This window comes from Salmo salar, chromosome 21 (assembly GCF_965601325.2).
Source record: "Salmo salar chromosome 21, fSalSal1, whole genome shotgun sequence".
Lineage (NCBI taxonomy): Eukaryota > Metazoa > Chordata > Actinopteri > Salmoniformes > Salmonidae > Salmo > Salmo salar.
Genome location: NC_138311.1, coordinates 37,327,849 through 37,337,207, shown reverse-complemented (window position 1 = coordinate 37,337,207; position 9,359 = coordinate 37,327,849). Strand labels below are relative to the sequence as shown.

General features: G+C 42.9%; 1 long non-coding RNA gene across 1 annotated transcript; it reads left to right on the top strand.

The window, feature by feature from the left end:
* The first annotated feature begins 6,446 nt into the window (after positions 1-6,446).
* On the top strand, positions 6,447-8,864 carry LOC123729568 (uncharacterized). The gene is made up of 2 exons (XR_006761212.2): positions 6,447-7,103; positions 8,478-8,864. It is a non-coding gene; the product is annotated as an uncharacterized LOC123729568 (long non-coding RNA).
* Positions 8,865-9,359: the final 495 nt, after the last annotated feature.

Below are 9,359 nucleotides of genomic sequence, written 5' to 3'. Positions count from 1 at the left end.
ACCATGTGGTCAGGGGTAACTTCAAGGATGTTGATCGGGCCAATGGGGGCACCTGGGACATCGAGCACAGTGACGTGCAGAGCAACAGTCTTGCTTCCAGCAGGGTTTGCCACGGTGAGGAGATACTCTCCAGTGTCACCTCTGACACATCCAGTGATGGTGAGGGATGTGTTCATGCCCTCAGTGTCAATCTTGACATTGCCCGTTGTTGCCAGTTCCTTTCCGTCACTCACCCACTTGGCTGTGGGAGTAGGAATTCCTTTCATGACTGCTGGGAGTACGATAGTGCTTCCAGCCTTGACAATCAAACCCTCAATAAGCTTCACATCCACTGAAATAGTTGGTGGCACTGAAAAAGAAAACATAAGGTATCAATGTTAGACTTTGAGGCATGTGGACTGTCATCATTTAGTTTAGATTTGATCATTGGTGAAGGATTAACTTTCCCCCTTAATATGTAAGCGCTTTGGGTGTCTAGAAAAGCACTTTACAAATCCAATCATTTATTTACTATTATTATTATTATTGATCAAATAAGTCTTACAGAGTTTCTCCTGGCAGGTTACAGGGACACTGGTGTCTGGACGGCTCACGCCAACAGCATTCTGGGACTTCACACGGAACCTGTATGTCTTTCCCTCCTCCAGTCCAGTGACATGGCTATGAGGATTGTTGACAGTCTTGAAGGTGACCCAGTCTTTTCCCTCTCCCTCCTGGTGCTCAACGATGAATCCAGTGATCTCACTTCCTCCGTCGCGGTCTGGCCAATCCCATTGGAGCCAGACTTCAGTCTTGTCTACGTCAATGTGATGTAGATTCTTTGGTGGACCGGGTGGATCTGAAAGTCATTTCAATTTTGAAAATCAAACGATGAATAGTAATAATAGTAACATTTGGGAAATTGTCACCGAAGTGTTCAAAAACGTATAGAATATAATTTTATTATCCATCCGAGGATGGCAAATATTTTTCTACCGTTCTCCGATGGGCAATAACATTCTAATCTATTTTATCCCTTACAGAAAAACACATGATTTCACATGTGGAAAATCATATGATTTCACGTGAAATTTCTCATGTGAAAACAAGTGTTTTTGAAACACTTCCGTAAGGGTATTACATTCTATTCCATTCTTATTATCATCAGTACTCACAAAGAGGATCAACAGCCTTGATCGGCGTCTTAGTCATGATGTAGGAACCTCTGCCAAACTGGTTCTCAGCAGCAACACGGAACAGATACTGAATGCCTTCCATAAGATACAGAGCCATCAGACTAGGCTTCTTGTTTGATGCAGCGACGGGCACCCATTTCTCAGCCGCCACGTCTTTCTTTTCCACAACGTAGTGAGAGATGACAGCCCCTCCATCATCCTCAGGAACCTTCCAGGTCAGGTAAGCTGACTCACTGGTGATCTCAGAGATTTTCAGATCCCGAGGAGGTCCGGGTTTATCTAGATAAACATGCAAATATTAATCAATTAATCAACACAACATGTTCCTTTTTTACTTGTTTAAATAAATTATATGTCCCAACAAACAAGCCGAAAATCAACAGCATACAGTACATTGCATTTTGTGCTAACTATGCATAACTAGAGCAACTATTTGTTGGGATTTTTCTCAAATTAACAAACTTCTTATTAATTGTTCTCAGTTAAATGTAACATACCTAAGGTGAGCACTGTGCATGTAGCAGACTTCTTTCCAGCTGCATTTTCAATAGTGAGTGTGTAATTGCCGCTGTCTGAGCGGACACAGTTGAGCATAACAAGTTTGCTGCCAGTGGCAGTGGCAGCAATGGTACAACGATCTGCGGGAACCTCTTCTCCGTTCTTCTGCCATACTACAGTGGGAGGTGGCATGCCCTTGATCACTGAACTGAGAGTTATATTAGTTCCTACCATCGCAAGATGGTCACGGGACATATTGGCATCAAGCAGCAACTCTGGTTTCTCTGTATATGGATACAACAAAATATATTATTGTACAAGTTGTACATAGAATTATTGATGATCATTTCCACATTGATATAAAGTTAATACTAAATAAAAAATGAACTACTTACCCAGTCTGTCATGTACTTTCACTGTTTGCTTACAAGGGGCAGGCTCAGAGGGTCCAGCAGCATTCACAGTGAAGACCCTGATGTTGTACTCTGCTCCGTCTTCCAGGCCCTTTAGAACATAGTTGCATTCTGGACACTCTTCAGGAGTCTCATTGCCCTTTGACCATTCTACTGCACCAACCTTCTGGTACTCAACAAGGTAACCAAAGATTTTGCCTTTGCCATCATGGCGAGGTAGCTGCCATTTCAGGCTTACGGTATCCTTGGTCTTGTCGATTGCCTCTGGCAGTACAGGGGGGCTGGGAGGAACTATACAGAGAAAATGCATCAGTTACCAATCCTAACTTCATATCAATCATTTACAATAGACCACATAGCTTATCAGTCTTTTTAAAATAGTTAATACTTACCAATTGGATCTTTGGCAAGAATTGTGTTTGATGGGGGACTAGGGTCACCAGTGCCGATTTCATTCTCTGCCATAACCCGGAATTGATATTGACAGCCTTCAATAAGGTCAAGCACCCTGAACTGAGTAGTTGGGTAGAGGGGTTCTCTGGTGGCACGAGACCATCTCTTTGCAGCTGGCTCCTTCTTCTCCAAGATGTAGTTAGTGATGGGCTTGCCGCCATCACGAGGTCTGCTCCAAAGCACAAGGCAGTTGTCAGCATACACCTCCCTCACGTTGGGCATCTCTGGTGCCTCAGGCACTCCTGTAAAACACAGGACAACAAGTCACATTAGGAACAGCAACGATGGCACTCAAGTGGACAAAAAAATAAGTAAATAATGGTTTTGTCCCAAATGGCACCCAATTCCCTGTATAGTGCATTACTTTTAGCCAAGGCCCATAGGGCTCTGGTCAAAAGTAGTGCACTATATAGGGAAAAAGGAGCCATTTGAGACACAATCTAAATAATTTCAATCTATTGCAGTGATTACGTACTGAAAAGATCTTTGGCTCTCATCTCCTCTGAATCCAATGGGTCACTGATTCCGTACATGTTCTCAGCACAGATTCTCATGATGTACTCTCTTCCCTCAATCAACTTGGGGATTTTGCACGTCAACTTCGTCGAAGCAGATGTTACATTCCTCCAGATGTCACTATTGACGTCTCTCTGGTCAATGATGTAGTTGGACACGTCCACTCCACCAGAATCAATAGGAGGTTTCCAAGAGATCACCATAAACTCTCTGTGAACTTCATCAAAGATGACTGGACCCACTGGTGGTGTTGGGCGATCTGGATAGGAAACCATAATGTGTTGGTCACTTTGGTTCATAATTTAGGATAATGGTTTGGTCAATTTGGTTCAAAACTTTAACTTTGGTTCATCTACATATTATTATATATTTTTTACATAAATTAAACACAATATTAGAGGCCATTGATGTGAGAGTTTCAGCTTGACTGGAAAACATCTTACCTACAACGGTCACATTGCAAATGCCCTTTCGAGAGCCGGTGCTGTTTTCAACCAGCACGCAGTATCTGCCGCTGTGCTCGCGTTTGGCTTTCATAAGGCCTAAAGTCATGGTGGTCAGTGAGTTCTTGAACTTAATGTGCTGATCTGCCTTCAGCTCTTCATCATCTCTGTACCACATGATAGATGGAGAGGGCTTTCCGGTGTAGCGACCCTGGAGAGCCATGCTCTCCCCAACACGGATGATGATCTTGTCACGGAAGTCAAGCTCAATGGTTGGGGGTTCTGAAATTGGACATTCAATATCATTACTATATTTCAAGACAAGATTTCAATTCAAAACATCCTCTGTTTTCGGTATTCTACAATCAAGTTTAATCAAAGTGATTTGGTAAAGTAGAAAACGGCGACCATCTCACCAAGTTCATCTTTGCAGGTGATTGGTTTGGTGCAGAACGATGGCTTGCTGGGCCCAATTTCATTCACAGCGCTAACTCTGAACTCATAGGTGTCCCCATCTCTCAGACCGTCGTAGGTGTATCTCCTCTCCATCAGTTTCTCCTTGGTCAGACGTGTGAACTTGTCCTTGCCGATCATACGGGCCTCCAGGATGTACTTGGTGACCTCTGACCCTCCATCAGACACAGGAGGTTTCCATGTTAAGCTGATATAGTCTCTATGAACTGCTGTTACTTCAAGGTCCTCTGGGCGGTCTGGAACGGCTGGGTAACACAACACAATAGATTAGTCATCACATCACATCATATCATATAACATAACATTTTTTAAATGTCATAATAAGAAAGGCCATTTTTTTTAATTTATACTTTTTTTAAAGGAGTGGGGCAGTTAGGAGAGAGTGCTGAAAGAACCCATACGGGCAGTGGTACAATGTACTGTACATGTGCTTGAGAGGCAGTGGGTTAGACCGCTTGACCACCCCAGGCCAAGAAAAAGTAATCTAGATATAGTTATGTATGTAGACCAGACTTACTGATGGGATCCTTTATGATGATTTCGCATGCGGTGTTAACGAAAGGTCCAACTCCAATGGAGTTCTCAGCTGCGATTCTAAAGAAGTAAGCTTTTCCGTTCTGCAGTCCGTGGGCCACAGCAGTGTGTCTGGTGACTGTGTAGGACAGGGCAGTCCAGGCCTTCCTCTCCGCATCGCGCTTCTCAATGATGTAGTTGGTGATGGCAGAACCACCATCATCCTCAGGACAAAACCAGTGCAGCTTGCAAGAGTCGCTAGTGAGGTTCTCTGAGGTGAAGGGTACGCCAACTGGACCAGGGACATCTGAGGAAGAACATGAAAGATTGTGAGACTTCTGTTCTATTTGTGGTAACAGGCATGGTTGTTATTGAGCTGCTACAGGGACAGCAGAGAAAAAATAAAAATAAGTGGTGTACAAGAGAACTTGTGGACACAAGATTGTTTTTCCACATTACAATCTAATTAAAGTATCTCAACTTGAGTATCACACACACTTCTTTAAGTGTCGTCCTGGTTCTGCATGTGTATGAGTTCTTATTTATTGATTCTTTCCTGGAATTTCTACACACTTACCCAGGACATCAACAATGATAGATCTCTTCTTTTCTCCTCCTGAGTTAGCAGCAGTCAGAGTATACACTCCTTGGTGTCTTCTGGTGCAGGGCTTGATGACCAGCGATGAGCTGATGGAGGTGGTCTCAACTGCACTTTCTGGTGGTAGAGCACCGTCATCACGGCTCCACGTGATCTTTGGAGCAGGCTGGCCAGACACAAAGGCCAGGATGCGGATCACACCACCGGCATGGACTACCATCCTTTCCTTCACTGTGGCATCAAGGTCAACCTCAGGAGCAACTGTGATAGGCATAAAAACACAATGTTATCATTCCATTTATCCCAAACAGATCAACTGGATCACAATTTCAGGGAGCAGATGAAGAATTTAAAACCATGATATCATATGTGGATATAAACAGGTCAATAAAGGTCAATAAAGAAAAGCAGGAAAAGTCAAGAAAATTAGGACATTGATTTGTCGGTAGGTACATTTCAATGAAGTATGAATAGAGGATAATGATTAATCTATTAATCAATCTATTTCTCCTAAAACAAGAGATCATCATTTCAAGAAGGAGAAATTTAAGAAGTTAACTCACTTGTCCTGTCTTCAACCTTAATAGCGTCTGGGACTTCACCGGGTTCACTGGGGCCTGCAGCATTCAACGCTGTCACTCTAAACTTGTAGAATCCACCAGTCTTCAATCCAGTAATGACCAACTTGGTGCTTCTGTGCTCCTTGTCTTTAGCCTGAAACAAAAGCATATGTTATGTAAAACTTGTGCACATACAGGTTACCTTATTGGGAAAAAAAACATTCAAATTACAAAAACAATCATTATACTTACTTTAACCCATTTGTCTGTTCCATCCTCTGAGTATTCAACAATGTATCCCGTGATCTTAGATCCACCATCCTTCAGAGGTGGGATCCAGACTAGATCCACTGATGACTTGGTCCAGTCTGTGACCTTTGGTGTTGGAGGTCCAGGGACGGCTACACAATAAAATTCAAACCATGTTTAAAACACTGAAATATGATTGAAAAATCTGTGCAATAAGCTATTAAAAACTACAAGTCTGGTTTGAAGCTGAAAAAGAAAGGAAATTCACATGAGCACCACAATTACTACTCCACCCATGAACTACTACAGTAGTTCTATTGTTCTTCAAATAATGTCTGAATCTCAAACCGAACACTTCAAAGCCACTGGGCATAGATTTTTTTTTTATACATGTATTAACTTTATTTAACTAGGCAAGTCATTTAAGAACAAATTCTTATTTACAATGACAGCCTACCCCGGACGACGCTGGCCCAATTGTGTACCGCCCTATGGGACTCCCAGTCACAACTGGACATGATGCAGCCTGGATTTGAACCAGGGACTGCAGTGACACCTCTTTGCACTGAGATGCAGTGCCTTAGACCGCTGCGCCACTCGGGAGCACAGGTGTCAATTTAACGGCTATTCTACGTTGGTTCAACGTAATTTCATTGAAACGACGTGGAAACAAGTTTGATTCAACCAGTGTGTGCCCAGTGGGAACACTCGATCACTTCATATGCGCGTTCACGAGTCAATCAAGTACATTTCAAAAATAGTCTGAATAAGTCAACATAAATCAAGAAATCTTAAAACATCTGAAATTATTTGCAGAGCTGGTCTTAGTCGCACATCTAGCAAAGGACTTTATTGCTTGAAGGGGTGGTATTTCTGACGTTTCATAATGTACATGAAAGCTACCTAGCTAATGGACAAGTTATCTAGCTAGCTTAACCTGAGCCAGCCACTTCATATGAAACGACATTGCAGCTAACCACAGCTAGCTAGCAGCAGGCAGTCTACAACAAGCCAAATCAGCTGATGCAATCACTGGCGATCGATAGACTTGCACATATTCTGTGCGGAAGTAGAGTGTTGTCATTTTCTTTTTACAACTCTGTTGTTACTCCCTGAGTGCACTGCCCATGTTTCATAGCAAGTCATGCTAGCTACTACAAGACCGCTCCCAGGAGAATGTGCACAAATAGATTTTCTAATGTGGAATATTGGTAAGTGGCAGTTGGGATGTCGAGTCTGCATCGTCTCAATGCTCATTTTGGCCAAAACACTTGCAGACTCGATTGATCACTATCGAACACATCAGCAAGTGGCCACTCGATAAAGGGCTTAAGGGCGATTCAGACAATGTGTATGTAGGTTGATTATGCTTCAAACCTTCTCAAACAGTTATTCTAATTCCTAATTATATGGCAGCAGCTTTGTTGTTGCCAAGCAACTGAGTTGTTTGACCCGGTGCTAGAACTCAGGTTCGGCTGAAAAAATGTTAGTATTGTCATAAATGCTACAAAAAGGTAGCATATCATTGGTTCTTAATGGACAGAAATGGGCACGTGAGAGCGATAAATTACAAATTTAATAAAAACTGTTGCACCCACAAACTTAGTCAATCCAATGGATGCTATAGTCACTTTTAAGTCACTTTATGGATGCTATAGTTTTGTTTTAATCTGACGTCTAAAATTTAAACTAGGTGTTTGCAGAAAATGCTATGTAAACTCAATTGCTAACGATCCTGTTATAATTTCGGTTTGTGGTTTTCAGCCGGACGGCTCATGACGAGCGGCAGGGAGTGTGTTGTGTACCTCTAAGTGAATTTTCATCGACATTAGTGTCATATTCACTAAGATATGATGGTAGAGAGATGTATATTTAACATTGAGCTTCAACCAATGCCATACTTAAGTATTGTACTGTCAACTGGTGCAACCTTTTCAAACTTGCCTTACGCCGAGTGAGATGGAGGACATTCGTCAAGGGCCTATGCCATTTTAAACAGCCAAGGGCAGAAGTAAAATCATGTATCATACAATACTTACAGATAGGATCTCTGGCGAAGATGGGGTCGGTGCATGCGCTAGGAGGTCCACATCCTGCTGCGTTGATAGCTGTGACCCGGAAGAGGTACTGTGACCCCTCAATGAGTCCAGTCACATTATGGGACACCCCGAAAGCCATGGCCCGGATGGGGTCGCGCGTCACCCTGTTCCAGCGCTTAGAGGTGGTTTCCTTACGCTCCAGCCAATAGCCAGTCACTGGACTACCTCCATCGTCTTCTGGTTCTTCCCAGTTGACCATCATGGAATCATGGTCAACGGCTGAAATGGTTGGCTTTTCGCATTGGCCGGGAACAGCTTTATAAAAAACAAACAAACATGAATTCTGTTAAACTTGACTTCAACATTCTCAGGTTTTTCATCACACTTGTGTATTATGATGTGAATTGTCACTGTAAAGCACTTTGTGACAACTATGAATGAAAAAAAGTGCTTTCTACATACATCTGATTGATTGATGCAAATCCTTCTATGAAAACATGATATTTTGCTCTCTACACTTACCATAGAGTTTCCTTGCTTCTTCAGGTTCACTGTCCAGAGGCTCTCCAACTCCATATTTGTTCTGAGCACAAATTCGGAACACATACTCATGCCCTTCCATCAGGCCCTCCACCGTCCAGATACGCTCCTTGGGTTCGTTGGTCACAGGGATCCATGTCTTCCTGTTGGCTACACGCCTCTCAATGACGTAGTTGGTCACTTTGGAGCCACCGTCATCCTTAGGTGGCAGCCATGACAGGGTGATCTTCTCAGCGTCGACCTCCTCAAACTTCACAGGACCGGATGGTGGTCCAGGACGTCCTGAAGAAAGGAAGTGATACCATTTGTTAAGTGAAAAGAAAACTTTTAATAATGTAATTTGTTGATTTTCTTGGCTGTGAAAATATGATAATAAAGCATGTTGAATTTCAACGTTGATATGTAAGTCAGCCTGGATAAGAGCATCTGCTAAATTACTAAAATATAAAGATGAAGTTTACCCAAGACGTTGAGTCTCATCTCCTTAGAGGCCTTTCCTAGGTTGTTACTGGCTGTGATAGTGTAGAGGCCTGTATCTGAGCGCTTTCCCTGCTGGATCAGCAGTACACAGCTATCATCAGACACAATCTTGTTGATGTGCTCGTCATATGCAACCTCAACCTTGTCGTCACCCTTGTGGGCTGGAGCCTTGAGCCAGGTGAGAGTGGGGAATGGACAGCCCCTGATCTTTGCCTTGATGCTGATATCAGCTCCTTGTTCAACCTCCATGAACTCCTCCAGGTCAATAGCAGGAGCACCTGAGAGACAAACAATGGCAACCATTTTAGAAAATCACTTATTTTCTTTTAGACACTAAACACCTTTTAACACCTAACTCCAGAGGCGTCATGCCCATAGATCCCAAACTCGTAACTAGCTACCAAGAAG